Genomic DNA, 24,905 nt, shown 5'->3' with positions numbered 1-24,905 from the left:
ATACAGGGAAATGTTTCACCAAGCACCCTGGCCAGGGGTGTGTGCCTTTATCCCAGCACTCAGACCTCTGCAGAGGGGATGTGATTGATGAAACAAAACCAGGGCAGCGACAGTCCAAGCTATAATGCACCCAGGGCGGGGCTGGCTGGGGAAGCAGGGCTGGGAGCAGGCTAACAATGAGGGGTGGAGGGACAGAAGGAGTGGGGGGAAACAGACTGGGGAGCAGAAGAGGAATGAGGGGGAAGGATAGCAGGGGAGGGAGGAGGAATGGGACAGAGAGGGAAGGGGAGCAGGGGTGAGGAGAGGAATGGAGAAGAGTAGGGGGGAGCAGGGGCCAGTGGAGCAGCAGGAGGCAAAGGTGGAGTGGGGCAGAATGGGGGGCAAGGGGCGTGGGGAGCAAAGGGGGACGGAAGAGGCCTTTGGGGGGAGCAAACTGGGGGAAGGGGCTCATGGGCTGGGACAAGAGGGGGAGCGATGGGGGGCACGGGGAGGATTGGGGTGAAGGGGGGCGGCGCACGCATGGGACATGGGGGATGGAGGGGGCAGCAGGGCGACGACCCGCCCCGCGGAGGGCCCAGGAAATGGGGGGGGGGGACAGCCGCGGCGGGCGCCATCTTGCGGGGGGCGGAGCCGCGCGGGGCCGCCCCTCCCCTCCCGCGTGCCCGGGCTGGCCCCGCCGCTGCTGTTGCTGCCTCCGCAATCGCCGCCGCCGCCGAGAGCGCGGAGCCGGAGCCGGAGCCCCCCCAGCGCCATTTCCAGCCGCCCCGGGGCTGCCATGGCAGGTGAGAGGGAGCGAGCCGGGCCACCCCCCCCCCGCCTTATCCTCCAGTGGCTGCCCCCCCCGCAGGCATTGGCTGCCTCGCCCCCCCTTGCGGGTGTATCCCCCAGCCCCCCCCCCCCCCCCCGGGGGTAACCCCCAGCATCCAGCCCTGCCTCTAACCCCGCTCCCCTGCGGCCCCATCATCCCCATCCCTTCGGCTGGTTAGTCAGCTCGGATCTTCTGCCTGCCTGGCACTGCCCCCCCCCCCCCGCTTAGCAATGCTGCCTGGCACTGCCCCCCCCTCCGTGCTGCCTGGCACTGCCCCCTCCCCATCTATCGTCCTGCTCCATCTTGTGTGACATTGACCCATCTTCCTCCTTCGCTGTCCCTCGCTTTGTATTAATCCTCTGCCTGGGGATAATCCCCCCCCCCCTTCCATAGCCAATGAGCCCCATTCCCCTCCCACCCCCCATTGCCACCCTCTCCCTGCTTTCAGTATCACCCCCTTGTTCTTCCCTGTGTGTGTCTGGGGGGTGACCCGCTCCTCAGGTCAGGTATAAACTCCCCCCCCTCCTCTTCCTGGTGCTCAGTGTTATCTCTCTTCCATGCTCCTGCTAGGTGATCACTCCTCCATGTTCTGTCTGGGAGCTGGGGTCCCCATTTGGCATGTTTAGCTGCAGCTTTCCTTCCCTAGCCTGTACCAGGAGGGCAGAGCGAGCTAATTGCATCAGGAATAGCATGGCCTGGGCTGTCATGCTGGCTGTCTAGAGTGTGGGTATGGCACTAGGTACATGGGCTGAGGATCCCTTTATCTTGCAAAAGGAAATAAATAAATAAAAAAATAGGCCAAAAAGGTGGTGGTGTTTTTTTTAATGTGGTGTGTTTGTTTTTTTCTTCTCCACTTATATCCCTGTCTTTATTTGCAACCAAGTTGGTGGCAGGGGGTAAGCTTGTAAACCAGTGAAGTATTCAGGTTAATTCTCACATGGCTCTGAAGGGGTGGGCTGGGTTCCACCCCCCTCCCCCTTGTCTGATCCCTCTCTCGTGATATGCTTTTGGGTTTATTTGGAACAGCTAAAAGGATACATTTGTTCTGTGGCTTTTACCTGTGAGCCCCATGTTCCTCACATTCCCTCCCATGTGTGTTTTGTGTATGCATTTTCTTTATCTTAAAATATTTTTATTGGAAATGAGTGACACAGATATAATCAAATTCCACCATCAAAGCTTGGTCCTAGCTTGCAGTTACATTTCACTTTCTCAAAGATAAGTAGAGCAGTTAATGCTCAGCATAGTATGTGCAAGTAGCATAGCTTTCTATGTGTATGTGATTATTTTTCTATAAAAGATAAAATACAGAGCCAGAGAAAGGAGGATTCACTTTTATTCCCATCCTTTCATTCTGAAACAACCATTGTTGTAGCCTAGTCGGAGAAGATAAACTCTTAACACAGCCTTGGATCTGCTTTTGAGGGTGGTTCTTCAGGCACCAGAAGTTAACAGCCTGAAGGGGAATCACAGACTTTGCAAGCACGTTCTGGCAGAAAGGGGAAGTCCCTAGATTAGTGTAAAACAAGGTAATGAATGATCTGATGCATTTCTTCCCTTTTCACTTTTGCCACACATGGTCTTAACACGAGTTAGCCAGGTGAGATGAACCTTAGGCTCCACCCTGAAGTTTGCCTAAGCCTTCTAATGTGTGTGTGGGGGGAAAAAACTACAAACTGCCCTGTGTTCATTAGGATTTTACCATGTGTTAACTAATGTGTGATAAGAGAACACCTTTTTTTTTTTCCCCTGGTGAGTTTTTGTGGGAGTTACTAGAGTATTGTTTAAGCCCTAGGGGAAAGGCACAGGGTTTGTGACTACCATTCTCTCCAGCAGTGACTTGGGCAGCTGCTCGCTCTTTTTTTTTTTTTTTTTTTTTTTGGTAGTAAAGAACCATGTCCTCATCTTGCATTTACTTTTGATCCAAAGGTGAGTTTGGGAAGCAAAAAGGAAATATACCAAGCAATAGCAACTCCTACAGTTTTCTAGGAAGTAGTAGGACATGGTGACAGAGCAGCAAGAAAAGAGTCCTTTCTGAGATGGGGTGGGAGGATATAGATATTTTAAAACTATGCCTTGTTGAGTGTTTTTATTATTGCCTGCCTTAATAGCATTAGCATTGAAATACCCCCACTTCTGCTTTGAAGTTAACACACAATTGAATTCAAAGAGAAGAATAAAGATCAGAGCTTTGGTATTAGTGTTGTTTCGATGGAGACATTTTTTTCATCATGTGTAGCTTAGTAAGGGCAGCAGCAGTTGACTTTTTTTCCCCTAACAGAAAATGCTAAAAATGTGGGGGACCCCCCCACAACCCTTTCATCAAAAGATTTGGTAGAAAAGAAAAATAGCTAGAGATGCTGCCGATTGTAGGGTTTCAATTTGTTAATGTCTAGTTTTCCATGTCAAAGGGTTATAATTAGAACAAGTCAGCTTGTCACTTTCTCTCCTTGGCTTTGCCTACATGGGAAGATTTTGCCCGCCCCCCCAATCTTACCAGTAATTGACATAGTGTAGAAACCTGGATGTGGAGGCTCTTACTCTGGTATAAGAATAGCTTTCTTTGGTTTAGTTTGTCACTTGGGAAGGGGGTTAAATTAAACTGGTAAGTTTTTTTGTTTGTTTGTTTGTTTTTAGTAGTATAGATTCAAATAGTGGATAACCTGCCATAATGATCTAATTTCAGACAGTATTAACTTTTTTTAGGCCTTATCTGCCCAGGGGAAATTGACTTGAATTACTGTTCCAGAGTAGCTCCCTGTGTGGACATTCTGTTTTAGAATAAAAGTCACTTTATTATTCCGGACTTTTATTCCAGGAGTGTCTATACAAGGAGATATTATGGAATAGTTTATTCTGCAATACCTATTCTGGTCAATTTCTCTCATATAGACAAGATTCTTCTTACTCTTTTCTGTAGCCCAGGCCTTAGAGATTCTATGACTGGGGAGCCATTTTTTAAGGATGATTTTTCTTTCAAACACATTTTTCTCATGCATTTCATTTTCAAGCTTGAGGCACTATGGAGAAGAATGTTCAGGACATTCTTAGGTATTCTAGGGCCTGTCATGTAAATTAAATTGAGGGTATAGCACAAACCAGAATGCAATCTGACTGAGAGATGTGTTGGAACTGATTGGGGAAATTTTGGTAGTTAGCCGGAAGAATTTCCCTGTTTTATGTCCATACATATCTGAAACAGTTACAACCATCCGCTACTCACCTAACTATATTTACGAAGAGCGAACACTTACGAAACACTATGTCAATAATTAAAATATGTTTTATTTTTGCTTAGAATCTGCAGGAAGAGAAGACTGACATTCGGGTTATGTAAGGGGATGTGCATCATGCTGTAGTGGAAGGTAGGAATAAATTAAATAATTGAAAACAAAATCTGTTTGCTGTGCTCTATTGCATTAAAATGTTTTGCTTGTAAGCTTTCACTTCTTATCCATTTCTCCTGTAATCCGTAATACTGCTATCATTATTGTGGAGCATGTTTCCATTAGAAACCGTATTTTCTCGTGATTAGTAGTGTACCGATGGTAACTCTAGTCTGGAAGGTGGAAAAAAGTCTGGCGGTGGTCAGCTATTTTCAGATTATAGGAGGCAAAAAATGAAGTTTAGACTTTTAAGTTTTCTTTTACGTACCGTTTCAAATACTGTAATTTATTAAGCACCTATCTTGACCTCTAGATATAAAACAAATATAGAAAAACAAATTCACCACTTACTATGAAGAAGTGAATCCAAATGACAACTCTCAGCTATGTTTCTTTAGTTTAAATAAAATAAAATAAAAAAAAGCACACCTTGGAAAAAGGATCAGGATTTTGAAATTTCACTTTTTCTCCAACTTCTAGGTTTGTACTATAATTGCACTGTAACATAGTGGACTCACCACCTGAAGCGTGCAGTTGTGACAGGGTGCAATGCTGTGGTTGGTCCTTGTCTCCGGCATCTTTTGCAGGCAGTCCATCTCTCAATGGGTCTTCTGTGGCTCAGCCCTTCAGCCAAGTTACAAAGTTCAGTCCCCTGGTGTGGTAGCAGAAGCGTCCAACTGAAAGTTCACAAAACACCCCAATGCAAGAGAGCCTTTTGCTCCCATCTTGGGCTATTCCTGAACCTGCCTTTTGGCTCAATATTCCTTCCATTGGGCTTGCATGCCTCAGCGGCTGGTAGGGGAACCCAGGCCCATCCTCTGCTCTGCCTGGGGACCCTGTATAAAGTAGCTAGGTCTGCTCCTTTAGACAGGCCGCTGTTTTCCTTTGCCACTTCATATCTCCAAGCCCCGTTGTGCTGTTTTCTTGCAGTTTGTGCTTAACACAGCTTCCCTTCAGGCTTCTCCCTAGATCCTCCCAGCTTCTTGTTTCTCTGCTAAACTGGCTATCCTTCCCTCTGTCTTGGGCTCCATTGAAGTGCTTTTACTGCCATACTTCAGGGCCTTCCTGTCCATGTGTCTAAGAGAGCTGTGCTAATTGACTCAGGAGGGAGTGAAGTCCAATCCAGCCCTTTAATAATGGGGAGATTCCAGTGGTTCTTAACCTCCCCACTTCAGGCAGTAAGGCACATGGATATCCATTCTCAAAATCATGTTAGTATTAAGTTTGAGACAATTTAAACACACAGCAATTCTGTTAGTGTTGAGGACATGCACTATATGCCCTTCAGTATATAGGTGATGTTAGGTACAACCACAATGATCTGGATCTGATCTTGTGCGTGGTAGAGGACATTGGATCCTTCCCGTTCTATACAAGTGGTGTTTTGATCCAATGCTTGTGACGTCAAAGTGCTGGAGAAAATGAGCTCTCTGAATGATTCCAGGGTTTTTAAAAGGGCATAGAGGAAGAGTAGTTCTGTTAGAACTACTTTTGAAATGGTCTAAGCAGCAATATGACATTTAATTGTATTTTTGTATTAGACTTCTAGGCTCTGTGTTGGTTAAAAATAATGGCTGAAATAGGGTTTCTTGAGTGCAATTACTAATACTTTAGATGTTAAGGGATGTTTGCTTGTTATCTGCCTTGTGATTAAGGGGATTGAGGTCTGATATCAGTAACCTCCTGCTAACATTAACAATATGTTTGTTTTTGATTAGAATGGCTCAAAGTATACAGAGTCAAATGGGGTATAAATACTGAAGGAAAAGTTGGTTGATTTTTTTGATTTTTTTTTTTCTTTCCTGGATGATGTTTTAAATCTAACACTGCACATAGGGATGGTTTGGAATGTTCTGGGCATCCCTGAAATTTATTAGCTGCATGTATTTGTTAGTCAGCTACCTTATTGCGGGAGTCATTTTAAGTGGACTGGATAAAACATTTTGAGAATGTATACTAGACAGCAATTCTGAATTGTCTGGTGAATGAGCAAGTTGACTTAATAGGTCTCTTCCATATCTAATTTCTGATTCTGTATACTTGCACTCTTAAGTACATGTAATAGATTATTATGCCTACATGCATTTAGTAAGCCTGAGCCTCATTAGTACTTTAAAATGCACTAGAACATTTTCATTGTAGCTACTCTGGTTTGCTTGTCATCCCCTGATATCTCATTAGACTTGTTGGCAATTTCCCCTCCCCTCCCCATTCCCCCCATGTAAAAGTCTTCAGTGTGGGTTCAACTCTTATCAGGGTGCTTGTTCTTGCTGTGATCAGCTGTAAAATTTAAAAGTAGGTTGGAGTGGGGAGACAGAACTTTAGGCTTTGTGTACATGCTGGTAGCCTAGCGTAAACAGGCTGCTGCTGGTATTTGAAGCACTATGCCCACTAGAGCGGAGTTAGATGATGCGGCCGTTAATATGCTGGTGGCCTGTCTACGCCAAGGCTATCAAGGTGCTAACGCCAGTGGAGCTGAACTGGTATTAGCCATGATGGGAAATCTTTGGAAGAGGGGAGGGATAACTCAGTGATTTGAGCATTGGCCTGCTAAACCCAGGGTTCTGAGTTCAATCCTTGAGAGGGCCATTTAGGGATCTGGGGCAAAAATCTGTCGGGGACAGTACTTGGTCCTGCTGTAAAGGCAGGGGACTGGACTCAATGACCTTTCAAGGTTCCTTCCAGTTCTATGAGATAGGTATATCTCCATATAATTATAATAATAGATTTGGGTCAAGTAGCTTTGGCCTGAAGTTACACTTGCAGAGTACTACAGATGTAAACTGAACCCACTTTTGAGACACATCTGTGATCATGGCTCTTATTTGGCTACCGTAGTATCATTATTTTTGGTGGTCTTTTTGGTGTCACTAGTTTAGCATTATCAGTTAGAATATTATACTGTGCCTTTAAGTATACATTTCAAAGTTTTTCTATTTTGTGGTGCTGATTGAATTTAAGCTTTAAAAAATAATCTTACAATATTCATGAGCATATAAATGCTTTCCAAAAAAAGCCCCAAACCTACAGCCTTGATAGCTTGTCATGGCTTTGTCACTTGTCATTCTATGAAGTTATTACTAGCTTGTAATTCGGAATAAAATGCTGCATTACAAAAATAGCAACTCTCTCTTGTTTCTCTGGCAAATATTACATAAAATTAAAATGCCATGAAGTCAAATAGCAGTTGAGAGCTGACTGCATTATGATACGATTTGAACATGCTGTGGCTTTTACCTTTCTTGTGGGAAGGGATGCCTGCTTTGTGTTATTTGAGTCTTGGAATCCCTACTGTGTTAAGTTACAAAGGATAAATGAGGACGAAATTGAGAAACTGGTCCTTTGTATGGAGATTCCAGTATCTGCTTCTGTCCTGCTTAACAAAGGCAACATGCTTGTCTGTGCAGACCATTTCAGATGCTGGGATGGGACAAAGACTTTCTGATACTGTACCCAAGCTCTGTCTGCAGTTCCCAGACCATTTGACGACTAGTCTCTTGTAATGTCTTTTAGACCAAGGGAGTCCTAGTTATTTAATGAGACAATAGGGTTGTGGCAAAAAAAAAATTCTGAAGCCAGAATGAGTTATTTTTGGTAGGCAAGTTGCATGTCCCTCATTCAAGGACCAGCTGATTAGTCATTCTTTAAACAACCAGCACTTCAGATGAGGGGCTGAAAAGGCAGGTTTCTTTGTGAGAAGTGCATGAAGGGGAACTGAAGGAGGAATTCATAAGGAAGCAGGCTGGGCAAATACTCCATTACTTCTGCTGTTTGGTGACATTTACAAGGAAACTGAAGCAGGTGGTCACTTTTCATTCTCACTTAGGTTAGATGTTCTGGATGGTTGAAATACATGCAGAATTAAGTACGGGTCAACAGTTTAACCAGAGAGGCATTATGATCTAGTAGGGTAAATGCAAGACTGGGAGCTCATGAATCTTAATACTATCTCTGAAGCCATGTGCATACTAGGTAAAGGCATCATCTTTTGAAGTGTTTTAACTGATGTGATGTAGAGCACCGCTTTGCCCTGAGTTTGGACAGGTTTGTTCCTTTTTAAAAACATGGGGTCAACCATGAGCAGCTAATGGCATGGACTAGCAGCTTGGTCTAGCTCTCACTACAGTCATTGAAAGACTCCTATTAGCTTCAGTGGCAGTTGGATCAAACTCTTAAGATGTGTGGCGGTGAGTTAGTCACAACTGCTGTCCCCCTTTCCACATCTTTAAATGGGGACAATGTTTATCTACTGCACAGTGTTAGTGTGAAGATAATTAATTGTTTATAAAGTACTGTATGATCATGCTGGTAGTATTATAAATTTCAGGCTACCAGACAGTAGTTTTACTAACCCGATATTTACTCTGAATATGTTCATATTAGTTTACTTACTCCAATTTACTCTTGGAATTTTATACATTTAAAACATTTAACAGATGCAGGTAGAGGGACATCTTTTGTTTTTTCCAGGTATTTTGGGGTGTGTGTTTTATTGTAGAGCCAGTCACAAATGTAATTTGACTATTTAATCTAGCTAGCTCAATTTGCATTTTTTTAAAACCAAGAGCTGGAAAACTTGTACAGTAATGAAGAACTTAACTTGGTATAGCCCAGTACCTAGCAAAATGGGGTGCTAGTTCATGATTAGAGCTCCTAGATGCTCAATAATAATCTTTTCACAGCTGTGTCGGCTGACTTTGATGTTTGCAAATCCTTGGATGAAAGGCAGTATAGAAGCAACATACTAGTCTCCCTCTGCAAAACCTGGGTCATGGTATTTCCACCATACTGGCATATTTCCATTGTTTTTTTTGTAAAATCCATCCCAGTTTTGATTGTATAGGTCACTAAGGGAGAAGATGGGGGAGAGTCAGCATGATAGCTGGTAGCTGATACTACTCTTGACAGAGAATATTTCTCCGAGTCCTCTTCTACTCTAGGAAACACTACAGTCACTGGCAACCGATTTTAGCAGTGGGTCCCTCTGGGTATGTCTGCATTGAATTAGACTCCTGTTGCCGGCTCGGACTATGGTACTGTTTAATTGCTGTGTAGACCTTTGAGCTTGGGCTGGGGCCTGGGCTCTAGGACCATCCCACCTTGCAGGGTCCTAGAGCCCAGACTCCAGCTGCAGCCAGAACATCTACACCACAATTAAACAGTCCCTTGGCCTAAGCCCCGTGAATCCGAGTCTGCTGGCCCAGGCCAGCCATCGGTTTTTAATTGCAGAGTAGTCATATCCTCTGAATCTATTCTGACAATGGTTTAGTTGGAAAGGACAAAGCATGGGAGGACAAAACAATTTTCAGCACCATTACCAAATGTGTCATTAAGGCCATATCTACATTACAAAGGCCATATCTACATTACAGAGCCCATGTCAGTGTGGTTCTGTCAGCCTAGCTACACTGGCATAGCCCCCTCATGTAGATTCCACATAGGCAGATAGAAGGAGTAGTTCTGCTGTTACAGTAATACCACTTCTCCAAACCACATTCCTAGATTCCAAGGCCAGAACCGACCATTGTGATCATGTAGTCTGACCTAGTATAACACAGGTGAGAGAACTTCCCCAAAATAATTCCTAGAGTATATCTCTTAGAAAAACATCCAATCTTGATTTAAAAATTGCCAGAGATGGAGAATCCACCACAACCTTGGTAAATTGTTCCAATGGTTAATTACCTTCTCTGTTCAAAATGGACACCTTATTTCCAGTCAGAATTTGTCTAGCTTCAGCTTTCAGCCATTAGCTCACACTTCGAGCAGATGTAGCAATGCCAGTGTAAATTTTAAGTGTTGACCAGGCCTGGAACTCAGTTAAACCAAGCAATACGAGCAATTAAACAATTTTAAACATAATTTCAGAGGAATTTATTGATGATTGTCAGCAGTGGGTTTGTTTCCTAGCGTTAGATGAGCCTAAGACCATAGAATTGTCTGAACCCTTGGACTTTCGCTATTTTTAGCAAGATCTTTTTTATTTTTTTATTTTAATCTTTTGGACATATGTTAGCTCAGCTTCTGCACACCAGTTAACAAATGCTTTCATAGTCCATTCAGCACTTTCTGAATATGCTCAGTCTTTGTCCTTAGAACAATGCATCCGGTATATTAAGTATAAAAGTATAATTACCATTTTTATTCTGTAAGCTGTTGTGACAACCAGTGCCTTGTTGAATGGCAGGTAATAGATTGGTTGTGGAGACATCACAGTGTGTGGGTATCTTTAAAAAGAGGATATCTACACTGATCTCGTCTTGCCTTAATTATTCAAATAGGAAGTTGTGTCTGTTGAAGGGAGAATATATAAGAAAGGGGTTTTACTCCAAATAGTAAATAACAGGGAAAGAGTTACTGCATTTAAGAAAAGGTTCAAGGCATATGGACATTAAGTAATGCCAATTAAGTGCCATATATGCATAACACAATGCCAATCATTGTGTTATGCATATAACTTTAGTTACTAAAATGTGCCAAACCAAATTATGTACAGAAACACCATAAAAGCCTTTTAACTTTAATACATGGTAAAAGAATAAATTGTTAGCCTGTCAAAAGGTTACAAAAGACAGAAAATTTATTCATTTAACCAATTTAAATACATGGCCTAAAATAAGGTGGTCTTAAAAGGGTAGTCTTGTTGTAAGAATACATTTTTTTCAAGGTTTTACTCAAGATGGTAAAAATATCTTTGTAGCTGTTTGAACCACTGTCGACCTATTCTAATTTTCCTTTGTGACATTCCTTGATGACCAACATAGAAATGGAAATGTTTCATTTCTATTATCTTCTCATTTACATTGGTTGGCTAATTGGTAAAAAAAATTTCTTTAAGTATAAATTCTCAGTCCATGTTGGACTTAAATGTATTCTAAATCTTTTCTTACTTAAAGACTTCTATGCTGAGGAAAAATTTCAAACCCATTGTGGGTTAATTTTTATTATTATTTGGTAAATCACACCTTGCTGTACCCATGTTAATCATTTTACTTGCTGCATAGACTATCAGTTGTGTTTAAGCAATGTCTTGTTACTGCCCATCTCCTTTTCATATTTGCTTCTCCAGTGAAGTAGCAATGCTAAATTTGTAACGTTGCATTAATTTCCAAAACAGCAAACTGGCTTCACAAACAGAGAATGGTGAGGAGGTGAAGCTGGATGATTGAATAATACCTTTTATCTAAACATATCTCAAACAATAGCAAGGGGAATAATGAGCACGACTGGTTGAACACATGCCAGTCTGTGTAAACAATCTTTTCAAACTTGTTCCGTTGTGAAAGTGATAAACTACTAGATAGTTGCCATAATATGTTGAAATAAAGTGCAGTATTACATAAATCTTTCACTGTATGGGCAAGAGAGTGAGGAGTGCTCAGATAATTTTAAAAGCATTAATGATAGGAGTTAATGTTTTGCTCTGGTGTGAGAAACTATCTGGGGCTAGACCCATAAAGGGATTCAGATGCCTAACTGCCATTTTAGCCACCTTAATCCCCCAGTCAGCTGCCATCTATCTCTGTAGGTGCCTAAAGTCCCTAGTGCTTAAATCTCTAGCTGGGCATGCACACAGCTGCCTCTGTCTAGGCGCCTAGCTCACAGCTAAGATCCTCAAACAAGACGTTGCCTTGCCTATCTCACCTGCGGGGCTCCATCTAGTAGGTGGTGTCAGAAACTGCCTACCAGAATGGGTGCTGCACAAAACAACACAAGGAAAAAATGGTGTTGCATTCCTCCAACCCCCAGTAACTTTAGTCCAGTGGTTAGCACGCTCACCTAGGAGAAGAGAGATCCAAGTGCTCCAATGCATATTTAATTATTTATACACAGAGGAACAGTTTCAACAGGAGAGCCTGAGCGATCTGCCCAGCATGCACCCATAGCCCAGTGGTTACAGCATTCTCTTGAGAGTGGGGAGATCCAAGTTCAAGTCTTTGCTCCACAATCAGGCAGAGAATGGAACTGAACATGGGTCTTACACGTCCTGGCTAAGTACCCTGAACACCGGGCTAAAGGTTATAAAGATACTACCAACTCTTTTTTTGTGAGAAACGGCTTAGACATTTAACTTCAGGAGAGGGTTCATGGCTCTGACTCCCAAACTTAGACATCTATGACCTTTTGAGGGGCAGGTCTTAGGGCATTTCCTACTGGCTACATCAGGAAACTTCCTGCTCAGCTCAGTGGTTTTTGTGGCTCCATTCGTAGGTGCCTAACTTCTCCTATGCATTGTATAGGAAGCCTGGGCACTTAACTCAGGGTTGTAAATCTCACTAGGCAGTAGTAGGGCACCTTAAAAGTTAGGTGTTAAAATGCTCAATCTAAGTCTCCTTTGCTGATCTAGCCCCTAAAAAAATAGTTAAGATATTCCATGTCAAGTTAGTGACCGTAAATCACTGGGTTTGTCCTCATGATTAGTCGCCAATAGTAAAACTAACATAACTCAGGTAAATCCTATTTCTTGTTCTGTTTTTAATGTTTTCTGGAGACTTTCCTTGTTGTCTAACACAAGCTGCTTTTCTGTGGTGAACCTGTGGAAAGAGATTTATCAATGTATTTATTGCAAACATTTGCATTAAAAAGTCATCTTCTGACATAACCATCCCCTTTTCTCTGCAATTGAGACAGTTTGAAATTAGCATGTTAATTTGCTTTCAGATTCTAATCTTGCTTTCAGAAACTCCATATAAGAACTGTCACTGGAGTAAAATGCACAAACAGACTAACAGTTTGTTGGGTTCTTTGAAAGCCATAGTTTAATGCTGGAGGGCAAACTTGGTTTCCACTTGGACGTCGTTTTTAAAACAGGCCTGTGTGATCATTTGGAAGAACGTGGCAGTGCAATTTATGGTTGTTATCACCACCTCTTGGAAAAGGGGGTTTAGATTTTCAAAGCCCTTAATAAACATGAATTAATCCCTAATATGCTAGAGGTTGTCAGTAAAGACGTGGCATTTCAGGTGTTAGTACGCATTCTGATAGAACTGTCTGAGACCTTCATTGTTCCTGTGGGCAACTGTGAGATTTGCCTCGGCTCTGTGTCACTGGCCCAGTATATCAGTTTGTTTTGGTAGATTGCTGGCAGGTGCCCTCTGTAATGCATGACAGAATAGTGAGTGTTGAATGGATAGCATTAGTGAAATAAAATTTATGCCACTAATTTCACTGGACTTTCCATATGCTCTTAAAATCTAAGCCCTTTTGAAATAGAAACTTTTATTATCCTCAGTACTGCTGATGGCTGTTAAACCTTTCTGAATTGCTTCCTTCTTGGAATTTTTTCAGTTCCTGGTCCTTCCCTGTAATTCCTTGTAGTAGATGTCACAGTTGAAGGCAACTGTGCCTGTATACCCCTTCCATGGTTTAGCAAGGGCAGCCACTGTAGGTTCACAGATCCCTAACTGTCACCTCTCTTGCACACAGACCTTCCTGACTTGGGTTTTTCCAGGCTGCACAGTTCCCTGTCTACACTGAGTTCCCCAGCAAGCCAGGCCTACTCTGCACTATGCTTTCCCTTCAGAGGCTATTGTTATTACCCTTAGCTACAAGCTACTCCACAGCTCTTTCAAGCAATCACATGCTTATAAGCTTACCAGCAAAACTTAGATGTTTTTATGTACTTTTGTTAAGCCATGGATGCCTGTGTTGACTCCATCTACACTTTCTCGTAATGAAGTCAGTGGCAACAGCAAACAGGAGATAAGCAATGCAACCTCCTTTGACACTAGTATCTGTGAATAAAATGTTTATGAGCAAAGGAAAGTAAATATTTCTCAGAGTAGTGCAAGCATAAAAAACAAAAGCAAACCCTGATGCACAAAAAATGCAGTAGTTTATACTAAGCTTACTAAGAGATCCAAGTAGATTGTTTGGGGCAATTGCTCTTCACCCTGGAGGGTCCTCTCACATTGGGATCTGCAGTGTTCAATCTTGTCCCTTCTCTAGTTTGTGCCAGAGCCTTTGAAATGGCTATTGTGACATCCTTTGAAATGTCAAACAAAGAAAAAAAGAACTAGGCTGGAAAACATATTGGTTTTACTTGTTTAAGGAGAGGAAAACTCAATTCAGGTCTATTTAAAAAACAACTTGAGTTAAAAGATGTGTCCAAAAGTTGCTGCCTCCTTGAGGTGGCTATGGACAAACTCCTTTATTAAAGGCACTTGTATGGGAGCTGGGGTGCCTAGGTTCTCACTAGCTTATTCATCCACCAGCACACCCTCCCTTGCTATCACCCCTTTTCATCACTGGACTAGACTGGTACTTGTAAGCCCCTTAGTTTTCAGTTTAAACCGATTTTTACTGAAAAATACAAAAAGTATTCCTTTTTTTTCTGATTTTCACCCTGCTTTTATATCATTCAAATATATAAAAACAACTTATTTTATTAGGAAAATACAACACATTGCATACGATATATGTATTACAATAATACATTAGTCTGTGTGTATATGCAAAGAGGCCTGTGGAACTAAGACTGTGTTAGTCTACATGTTACACACAGTAAACAAACAGACATGCATGCAAGCTCTGAAGTGCCTCTGCATCTGAATGTACTGATGAATATCATGCCCACCATGTACCCCTTCAAGCTGTTAGCAGATAATGGTTTAAAGATTTGACACATTAAAATGGGAAGAAAATGAAAATCTGTATCATAATACGTTTCAGAACCAGGGCCGCCCAGGGGAGGGGGGGGAGGGGAAGTGGGGCAATTTGCCCCGGGTCCCGCAGGGGCCCCATGAGCCTGGCCTGGAGGCGGTCCGGGTCTTTGACGGCATTTCGGCGGCGGGGGACCCTTCATTGCTGCCAAAGACGCAGAGCGACTGAAGGGTCCCCCGAAATGCCACCGAAGACCTGGACTGCCGCGGGGTGAGTAAAAGCACCGCAGCTCCCCGCTTTGCTCCAGGCCCCCTGAAGCCCTGTTGAGAACACAAGGAAGTATGAGAGTTTAAAAAAAAAAGAGGAGAAAATGATGAAGTTGAGTGTATGTGCTGCTAATGGTGTGGCCCAATTATTAAATGTAAATATTTATAGGCTAATAGTACTAAGTCTACAACAATAAACTGCTTATTCAAATGAAAAGTTTTATTTGGGGATTAGCGATCTATTGTTTTCTTAAACTCAGAGGAGAAATTGTGTTTTAAGTTCTGTTTTAGTTCTGCATCAAACCACATTGAATTTTGTTCATCAGAGCATTAATGTACTGAATGCTTTTTTCTCCTGTCCTTCCGTCCACCAAAATAAACCCTGATATTTATCCAGAAAAATTAATATGTTTTGCACTGATTTTCACCTGTTTTGTTGTAGTAATAAATACTGATAATTTCCTGGGTAATTTTAAATAAAATAAAAACCAAAAATGAAGGGCCCTACTATAGGCAATAGTGGATTCTGCTAACTTCAGTATATTGTGACTCTCCGAATCATTAAAATTATATTGTGTATTGCCTTTTAGTGAAACAGAATTTTATATATAAAAGTCATCAATAGTAGTTTTCCCCCACTAGTGGTGAAACATAGGTATTAGATCTTTAAGGGCTCTGTATGTTTTTTTCTTTTCTGTAGGTCATCTGAGTCAGCCTTCCCTTATCACCTCTGACTCTTCCTGATGCCAAAATAAAGTTTTCTAGATGTACTTCATCTCTAACAAGGGATTCTATCTTGATGGAATAATTTTGTTTTTTTTTCTCCCCTTTCATCTCTCCCCGTGATACACTTCTTGTCTCCTCGTTGTCTCCAAGGTTTGTGGTGGTTTCTCCACCACTGGAAATGATAAAATCAAGATTGGTTTCCCCCCCCCCCCCACCCCCCCCCCAAAAAAAAAAAAAAGGGCTGTAGTTCAAACAGGAATTAATTCAGGGAAATACTATGGCCTGTATTATGCAGTAAATCACACTAGATGATCACAATGGTCCTTTTTGGCCTTACAATCTATGAAAATGTCTCTCTTCCTTTGCTCTGCTGCTACTCTTTTCCCAGTGACAACCACCACTCTTAGTACTAGATGGTAAACATGGTCACATTAACTCATAGCACTGCCAGTTGCCCACGGTGAGACGTTGAGCCATGTAGTACAGGGGGCTAAATTCTGCAACATCCGCTGTATTGGTTGTGCAGTTAGCTAAAAAATTCTACAGTGGGGTAAGAGCTGGATTGAGGAAAATGGGTAATTGAAAGAACTGAGTACCTCACACTTGAAACCTAACAAGTCCTTTACATAAAAATGAGCATACATTTGCTGACTATTCCTAGGAAAGCTTCCTTGAAATAATCCTAAAGGAATGTATAGTTACCAAATCAGAAGGGCATTACTCTACCAACTGAATTATTGGAAAGACAGTGAGTGTATGCTAAATTTGAGATGGGCTTGTGGCCATGCTTTGAAGATTGATGGGAATATTTAATTTCAGATGAAAGTAGGTGTGTTAGGGTTACTGCAGCAGCAAGGGAGTACTTGAATAACTTTTGTAGGTATCACTTGCTTACTGAGTCCTGAATGAGATAACAGTATTTGAAGCTTAAGATTGAACAGAGACAGGTTTATGCACATTTCTCCTAGTTCTAATGCCACTTCACCTTTGTAGCTAGATTATTCTGCTTCATCAGTTAGCATTTAGTGCAGGAGTTTTTCCTAAGCACCTGTGCAAACAGCATAGCATGTTGAGTTCAAGAATATATGAATTTGGAGTTGCTTTTGTTTGTATAAAAATAGAGAATTAACTTCAGTTAAAAAACAGAATTCTTTCTAGTTTTGTGCACAGCCTGCAATCATCTCACTGTGGAAGTCTAGTATAAATGTTGTTTATACTGGCAAAAAAGTGTTTTTGCTAATACAAATTCCCTGAACAAAACAAGCTATATCAGCAAAAGCAGTTGTTTGCTGGTTTAACTGCCTCTAAACTATGGCTTTTGCTGATATAAAAAACTGTCCTTAAAAATCACACCCTTGACCAATGTTACTATACTGGCAAATGTTTTAAGTATAGACCTGGCCTAGGTTTCTTAAAGTGTGTGAGTAGCATCCTGTGATTTGTGGCATTGGGTTCTGCAGAGCGATCCCATAGAATGAGTGTGGATTTTTGCCTGTCTGTGGCTAGCAGATCACCCCCTGAGCGGGGTTAGCACCATTTGTGTGCTGTATCCTGATATGAAGCCTGACTGTGAAGGGTCCAAGATACTGGCAGACATCAGGTATAGTTGGAGAGTACTTGGTCACCTTGCTTAATAGCAGATTAGATACTCAGCAGCAGGTATGAGGTCTGGTGCAATGCAAGTTGTTTCTTTGAGTTGTGGCTGTGCATGTTTTAGTGTGTGTGGCAGAAAGAAGTATTGACAATCTTCTGTAGCAAGAAACCCAGGTGCTCCCTGAAACTTGAATGTAATAGTATCAGAAGGGTAGCCATGTTAGTCTGGATCTGTAAAAGCAGCAAAGAGGGTATTCACCCACGAAAGCTCATGCTCCAAAACGTCTTGTTAGTCTATAAGGTGCCACAAGACTCTTTGCTGCTTTGAATGTAATAGTTAAAGTTAGCATTGAAATGAACATCAAGTTAACCCTTATTGAACATTGAACCATATATTTACTGTTGTGCCAATCCAAGTTTAGTTGTAAAGATAATCTCTGGTGGTTGATCCACCATTAAGAATGATTTGTGAATGTAAATGGAGATCCAGTAAAAAGTATGTGATCAATGTCAAAGATTCCTGACCTAATAAAAAGAACAGTAGATCACTGGCTGCCATCTTACTATATTTTATGAAGGAATAGTTACATCTGTGCCCACAAAGCTCATGGCCCTGTATATGGAAGGGAAACTTTTTTCAAATATTTGAAAGTGATCTCTGACACTTGGTCCTGGAAATCACAATGTATTCAATGTGCTTTCTTCTTGAGTAATGAACATATATTTAAAAATATAACTCCCTCTTGACTATTTTTTTTAACTGAGTATTTTATCGTTTGATTTTAATATGTAAAAACATACAGATGCAGGAAAAGTTCTAAGAAATGTTCCATAGTAATATGGCCTGTAATCAGATTTAGGATAAAAATAAAAAGTCAGGCATTAACAGTACGCTTTCAAACCAGAAAATGAAATCCCAATTATGTCACTATGATAGGATAGCAGTGTACATCCTTTCTGTTACAGTGGAAAGACCTAGATTTTAACTAGTAGGGTTTTGTAAGGAGCAAACATGTTACTCGAGGATCATGCATTGAAGTCAAATGGCAGGATTTCAGAACGATTTCACTAGTCAGATGTAGCCTCTGTATGTAATTTACAAAGTATTAAGTGTAGGAGCCCTAAATGCTTTCATATTAAAGGGATGTATCTTAAATGCTTTTGTAAGCAAGATGATACTGGCATTCAAGTTCTTGTAGTAATTTCTGTGAATTTAGAGTACATTTTACCACCGAAGGCTGTGCTTTACTGTACCTGCAGTTAAAATCTGAAATCTCTAAACATTTATAAATGTCTGCAAGATAAAATTTGTTTGTTTTCAGCTCTTTAAATAGTGATGAGATTTAGGTCTATTTATTCTGTTAATACTGTATGTAAAGCTACTTTCTTGTACAATTGCTTTGCTTGTCCTCTGGTTGTTTTAGGAGGGCTTCAAAGGGAGGATGTTCATATATGGATATGCTATATAATTTGATGGTTGGAAGAAACTTCAAGCCTTCCATTGTGACCCTGTTTTGAGAAGAACACTGTTAACATGCTAGAGAGACTCATCTTGCCTTGATGAATCAGATATGTCCCCTGTATGATTTCCTTGCCAAGGGACCTACTACTAAGTTGAAAAATCCTGCTCTAATAAGGGCAGCCTCAAGCATTTGAACATTAGCTAACAAATGTGATGCTTCTGGTCTTTTAAAACAGATTTTGAAGATAAGTTTTGTAATAGCACTGGAATCACTTTCTTATTCAGTCTTGTGTTACAAGATAACAGATGTATGAAAGATCAAAAAGAGTGATTTAATTGGGAAGAGTTGGCATGCATTGGGCCATGTTATCCTGCTTTCTTGGCATTCATAATCATGCAATTAATTGGCATTTCACACCTAGATAAAAGGCACATGCAAATGTATTGTCATGCTGCACCTAAATAAAAAGTAACAATTTTTCTGGGGACTGTGATAGATTAGGGGGGAGGAAAAAGAGATTTGTCCTTACTCTTGAAATGTAGTGTTTGCAGGAACAATTATTGAGCAGTAGGGCCACATTTCTCATTGAACATGTGAAATGCACCTGTCTTAAGTTAGGGTAGGCGCTCAGTAAATTTCCAGATATTTTGATCAGTATATGTCTAATAGCAGATATTGGTATCTGAATAGAATATTTTGCAATATTTGTTTATCCTTTGACTGAATGCCTCTGCTTTGTAAGTGGACAGAGAAACTAATGGCGTATGTGTATGTGTGTGTACATATGTACACAGACACACACAAATATATATAAATTACGTATTTGGAGGGGAAAAGTAACAATGTTGTAACTGAAGTAATCCAACTCTTAGGGCATGCCTTTACTAGCAACGCAGCTGTTTAGTCGCAGCACCAGCGCTCGGAGAGAGCTCTCCCAGCGTTGTAAAAAACCCACTTCCACGCGGGGAATAGCTGCCAGTGCTGGTGCACTGTCTACACTGACACTTTACAGCGCTGAAACTTGCAGCACTCAGGGGTGTGTTTTTTTCACACCCCTGAGCAAGAAAGTTGAAGCGCTGTAAAGTGCCAGTGTAGACAACCCCTTCAAAAACACCATCTCTCTTCCTTGCAACTGTAACTCCTGTAGGTTTGTTTTTAAGAATTGAAAATTAATCAAGCAAATAAACTTCATAAACAAAAATGATCAGCTATGGAGGGTCACCGTGATAATTTGCTTTTCTTACCAAAATTGTTGCACAGGACTTAACTAGCATGGATTTACTCTTCCCTTTAAAGCAGAATCCTAGGGGCAATCTCCCAAAGGTAAATGGGATAAATAAATCAGCCTCTGGTTCCCTTGTACACTTTTCTCACTATGCAACATGGCATATAAACCCAGAAAAGACCAAGCCATGGACATGTGCTGATTGATCCAATTCTAGGCAGTGTGGTCCAGTGGCTAGAGTATTAGACTAGGATTCAGGAAATGTGGTTTCAGTTTCCAGCTCTGCCTCTGGCTGGCTGACTTTCACCATTCTGTGCCTCAGTTTCCTCTTTTTAAAAATGGGGATAAATGATACCGCACTCTTTTGTAAAGCATGTGGCCATGTATGGATGATGAGCACTGTATAAAAGCTGGTGGTATTATTTTTATTTCATCGTATATGATATCTACACCAGACTAATGTCAACTGCATCATCTGGTGTACAAGCAATATGCAGAACACAACTTTGGAGCTAGTAGAAAACCTTGAAAAGTAAGATACGATAGGTGTAGAAGCAGACCGGTAGAAGTATTACTGTGATTATTATATGTCTGAGTTCCATAAAGTTCAGCTTTCATTCCAGGCTATGGAAATCTGAAAATAGGGTTTATGCAGCCTCATGTGCACTTCCATTCCACAGAGAGCAGATGTGTGTTTTTGTGTATGTGGAAATAATTCACCAGCTAATTGATACTTATTACAGTTCCTAGTGCACAAATGTACACATCAGTCATTTCCAGGCCTTCTGTTCTATGAAAAGATGAGCCTAGGAGTTTAAATTCATAACTTTGCTAGACACAAAATCATGGATTGAATAAAGAGACCGGATTTATGGCTCATTACAACAATCTGTAACCCAGTAAACCTCCTTTGTCCTACAACTGCAGAGGTGTTAACTGCTCACTTCACCTTGAATGGTCTCTTACAACATGTTGACACCTTATGGTAAACGATTTGTCCCACCTTGTATTTAGCTGTAACATTCCGAGTTACATAACCTTTCCCACACCTGAAGGAGAGCTCCAAAGCTTGTCTCTTTCACCAATAGAAGTTGACCAATACAAGTTATTATTTCACCCACATTGTCTCAGGGCTATGTCTACACTACAGACCATACAGTGGCACAGCTGTACTGATACAGCTACGCCAATGTAAGGTCTCCCATGTAGCTACTCCGTGCTGACGGGAGAGAGCTCTCCCGTTGGCATAATTAAACCACCCCCAATGACCAGCGGTAGCTGTGTCAGCGGGAGAGCGTCTTCCACTGACATAGCACTGTCGACACCTTTTGTCATTCAGCGATGTGTTTTTTTTTTCCCCCCACATTCCTGACGGACAAAAGTTCTGCCAACTAAAGTGCTGGTGTAGATATCCTAATATCCTGCGACCAGCATGGCTACAACACTGCAGACACAGCTCAGGGCAGATTTACAATGGTTCCCACCATTTCGGTGCTGGTGAGAGACTGACTAGTGTGTAGTATTGATTTCCACTTGCGATTTAAAGAAGTTTTTGAACCCAGTTTTTTAAGAGCTGAAAAACAAAGCAATAGTGCCATCTAGCTCTCTTCAATTTGTGAGCAGTGCAAATGTTTGGCAATTTTAAAGCTGTTTTTAACAGAAAGCCAACAAAACTTATTTTCTGGAGGTGTTGAGTACCTGTTGCTCTAATTGACCACAGTTAAATATGTGAATGCTCAGCATCTGAGATAAGGCTAATCGTTCCTATTTCACCTTTATAGAGAGAAGCTTTTACTTGTTGTTTACTGAAAGAAGGAATAGGAGAAAGCCAGTCTTTAGCCACCAACAGCTTTAGCAAAGGTAAGCATTCAGTGTAAAGTCATGTTGTGTTCCAATATTTTGCCTTTTTTGTTGTAATGTTTGTTGATGATATTTGTGATTAAACTGGTTTATAAAGCTACGCTTCAGAACTTACATAATGTGGCTGCCTAGTTTGCAGTATAGTTTCAGATAGAAATTTGAAGGTAGTATTTCAGGGTTCTGTATTTGACATACTTTGTAACTTTCGGCTAGCCATTTACTTGGCCTGAGTTCCTCCATCTGTTAAAATGTATAATGCATACCTGTCTTTGGAAAGGACTTACATCTTTGGATTACATTTTCTGTAGAAATGAAAACTGTTAATATACATAGGACATTGAGTAAACTACAATAAAGAAACAATTTAAAAAGTATCTTTTAAAATAAGGACCTAATTTTACTGAGCCTATCTGTAAGATGAATGAACCACAATATATACTTAGCCTTATAGATCTTGCATGGATTTTCACTAACTAAATTTTGTGCTGTCAGACAAGATTTGAGTTCATTAGTTTTTTTATTGATTTAAGTAATAGCTATACAAATATTTTCATAGCAGTCACGTAACGTGTTCATGTCTCCCCCTTTCTTTGTATACTGTGTGTGTGTGTTCTCCAGTGTTTTGTTCTACAAACCATGTAACTAACAGTATAACAACATCAATATTAACAATAGTTAATACTGGAAACGGGGGTGGGATGGGTGGGGAGTGTGCACCGGCATGATTATAGCTTTTATAAAATCAGGCATTTAAATAGTTGTCCTATGCAGTTTGAGGATTTTGACTGTGTTGACTGGATTTTCTGCCTATAATATTCCAGCATGTATACAACAGTTCATCATGTCTAAACCACCTCCAGGCCATTGGTTTAATTTTATTTGTATGCATTATGCTATTACTCATAAAGCGACTTCTTGTGCATTTACTTACATTTTCTGTTATGTCAGAGGCATGTAGTAACAGCTTGTGACCATGTGGTGTCTTCCTGTATTTTTAGCTGTTGTATAATGTAAATAGTGATTCTGATTGGATAAAATAGTTACACAATATAACGAGCCCATCTAGATTATAAAAAACCTTCATTATGTCTGCATTTTAGTAGAATGTTACTCACAGCCTTCAGTTCCTCTGTGTAGAAAACGCAAGAAACTTTGGAGAGGACAGTTGGTTGAGAGGCTCTGTAGAGATTAGTACAGATTTCTGGAGGTAAGATATTTTCTTTGAATTGAAGTTGTAAAAGGAAGAACTCAGCTGCTTAAGTTTAGATATTAAATGTCCAGTTTATAATTAAGTAGACATAAATAATATAATATGTAAATGACTATAAACCATATGAAAAATTCTTCTGATTTTACAAACTAACATTCAAAACATGTCATTTGGATGTGAGGACTTTAACCAGTTTTATTTGCTTACTGTAGAAAACAGATTTGTGACTGCTGTAAAGAGAGCTAGGAAGAAATGCTTAAGCCATTCTTAATTTGTAAAGTCATCTGTGGCAATATATTTGCCTACAGACTTAAATTAAAAAAAATCCTTGAAATAAGAGAAAAAACCTGTGCACGTGGAAATCATTCAGTTAAGAATGGAGCTTTACAGTAATTGAAAACTCTGAAGTGTTTATAGCAGGTAATTTGGGGAGGAAAAAAATTGTTGCTGTTGGGTTTTCTTTGAACAATGTTGGATATTTCAGAACAATAAATGGAAGATTCACATTTCTCAAATACTTTACAAAGCTAGAAAGGATAGTTGTTATCAGTCATGAGTTTTTTGTGCAAAGTACCTAACCAAAAGTAGACACTCACTCACTCTTGGGTTGATTAGTCTCATGTTGACTTTAAGGTAATGTAGTTTTAGAAGGGGACCGAGTGCTCTAGCTTTTGCAGTTCGGAGGAGTATTAAATATGCTCTTCCAACAAGAGGATTCTCTCTGACCAAAGACTTGATTTAAGCTAGAAATGAAAGCAGCAGAGAGTCTTGTGGCACCTTATAGACTAACAGATGTTTTGGAGCATGAGCTTTCGTGGGTGAATACCCACTTCGTCGGATGCAAGACAAATTCACCCACAAAAGCTCATGCTCCAAAACATCTGTTAGTCTATAAGGTGCCACAAGACTCTTTGCTGCTTTTACAGATCCAGACTAACGCGGCTACCCCTCTGATACTAGAAATGAAAATGAGTCTGGGCTTATGGATAAAGATAGCTTACCCTATATTTCTGCATGGCAGTTTAATGAAAGGTTAAACAAATAATGTTTACTCCGCATGCTGTCAGGAGTCTTCATGAGCAGGTGAACAGGATTTAATAAACTATAGTGTCTATGAGGATATCAAAATTTTTCAATTCACAAATAAACATGCAATACATGAGGACCAAAAAGACCCCTTGGTGTCAATTGCATGAATTTTTCTGGAGGAAAAATAGTATATCCAGATTAAAACTGCCTTGAAATTTCAGAGGTTATTACTAATTCTGCACCAGAATAAAATAAATGAATGTAATCATTCCTGGGCAAGGTATACACTGCCATGTGATACATATTTTAAAAAGTTATTTGGGTTCTGACATGAAGACCTAAACATTTATTGACAGGAGATAACATTTAAAAGTACAGTCATTTCAGTAATGACACATGCAACATAGAGGAGAAATAATATAATGTTTTAAAATTGACGTGATTTCTGCCAGAAATGGACATGGATTGCATTCATTTTAACATGTGTCTGGCTACATGGTGCAGAGTAAGAACTCAAAATGGTGTTCTGTTTCATAATGACAACTGCAAGTGTAATGTCTTTCTCAAATTTGCTGTGGACATTATTCCCAGAATTCACTTTACATCTTTTTAATGCTGTTAAGCTAAAAGGCACAAAATCTGAAACACTGATCCCCTAATTTTTATTATCACATTCCTTTTCAAATCTGTTGTTTCAGCCTATATTGGAAGCATCTTACTTGTTCATTTTTTATTTG

At 40.5% G+C, this 24,905-nt stretch overlaps 1 protein-coding gene across 3 annotated transcripts in view; it reads left to right on the top strand.

Moving 5' to 3' along the window:
* Positions 1 to 723: 723 nt before the first annotated feature.
* SLC23A2 (solute carrier family 23 member 2) overlaps positions 724 to 24,905 on the top strand; it is a 110,399-nt gene continuing 86,217 nt past the window's right edge. Inside the window, exons 1-4 of one of the 3 annotated variants that reach the window (XM_045005070.1) lie at positions 728 to 782; positions 4,107 to 4,173; positions 21,851 to 21,929; positions 23,067 to 23,136. The gene's annotated coding sequence lies outside the window, so the exon portion shown is untranslated. Of the gene's footprint in view, positions 783 to 4,106; positions 4,174 to 21,850; positions 21,930 to 23,066; positions 23,137 to 24,905 lie in introns of all 3 variants that reach the window. The other 2 variants (XM_045005069.1, XM_045005071.1) reach the window with 2 other exon arrangements.

The sequence above is a fragment of the Mauremys mutica genome, chromosome 2 (assembly GCF_020497125.1).
Source record: "Mauremys mutica isolate MM-2020 ecotype Southern chromosome 2, ASM2049712v1, whole genome shotgun sequence".
In the NCBI taxonomy this organism is placed as follows: domain Eukaryota; kingdom Metazoa; phylum Chordata; order Testudines; family Geoemydidae; genus Mauremys; species Mauremys mutica.
This window is presented reverse-complemented; position numbering and strand designations above follow the sequence as displayed.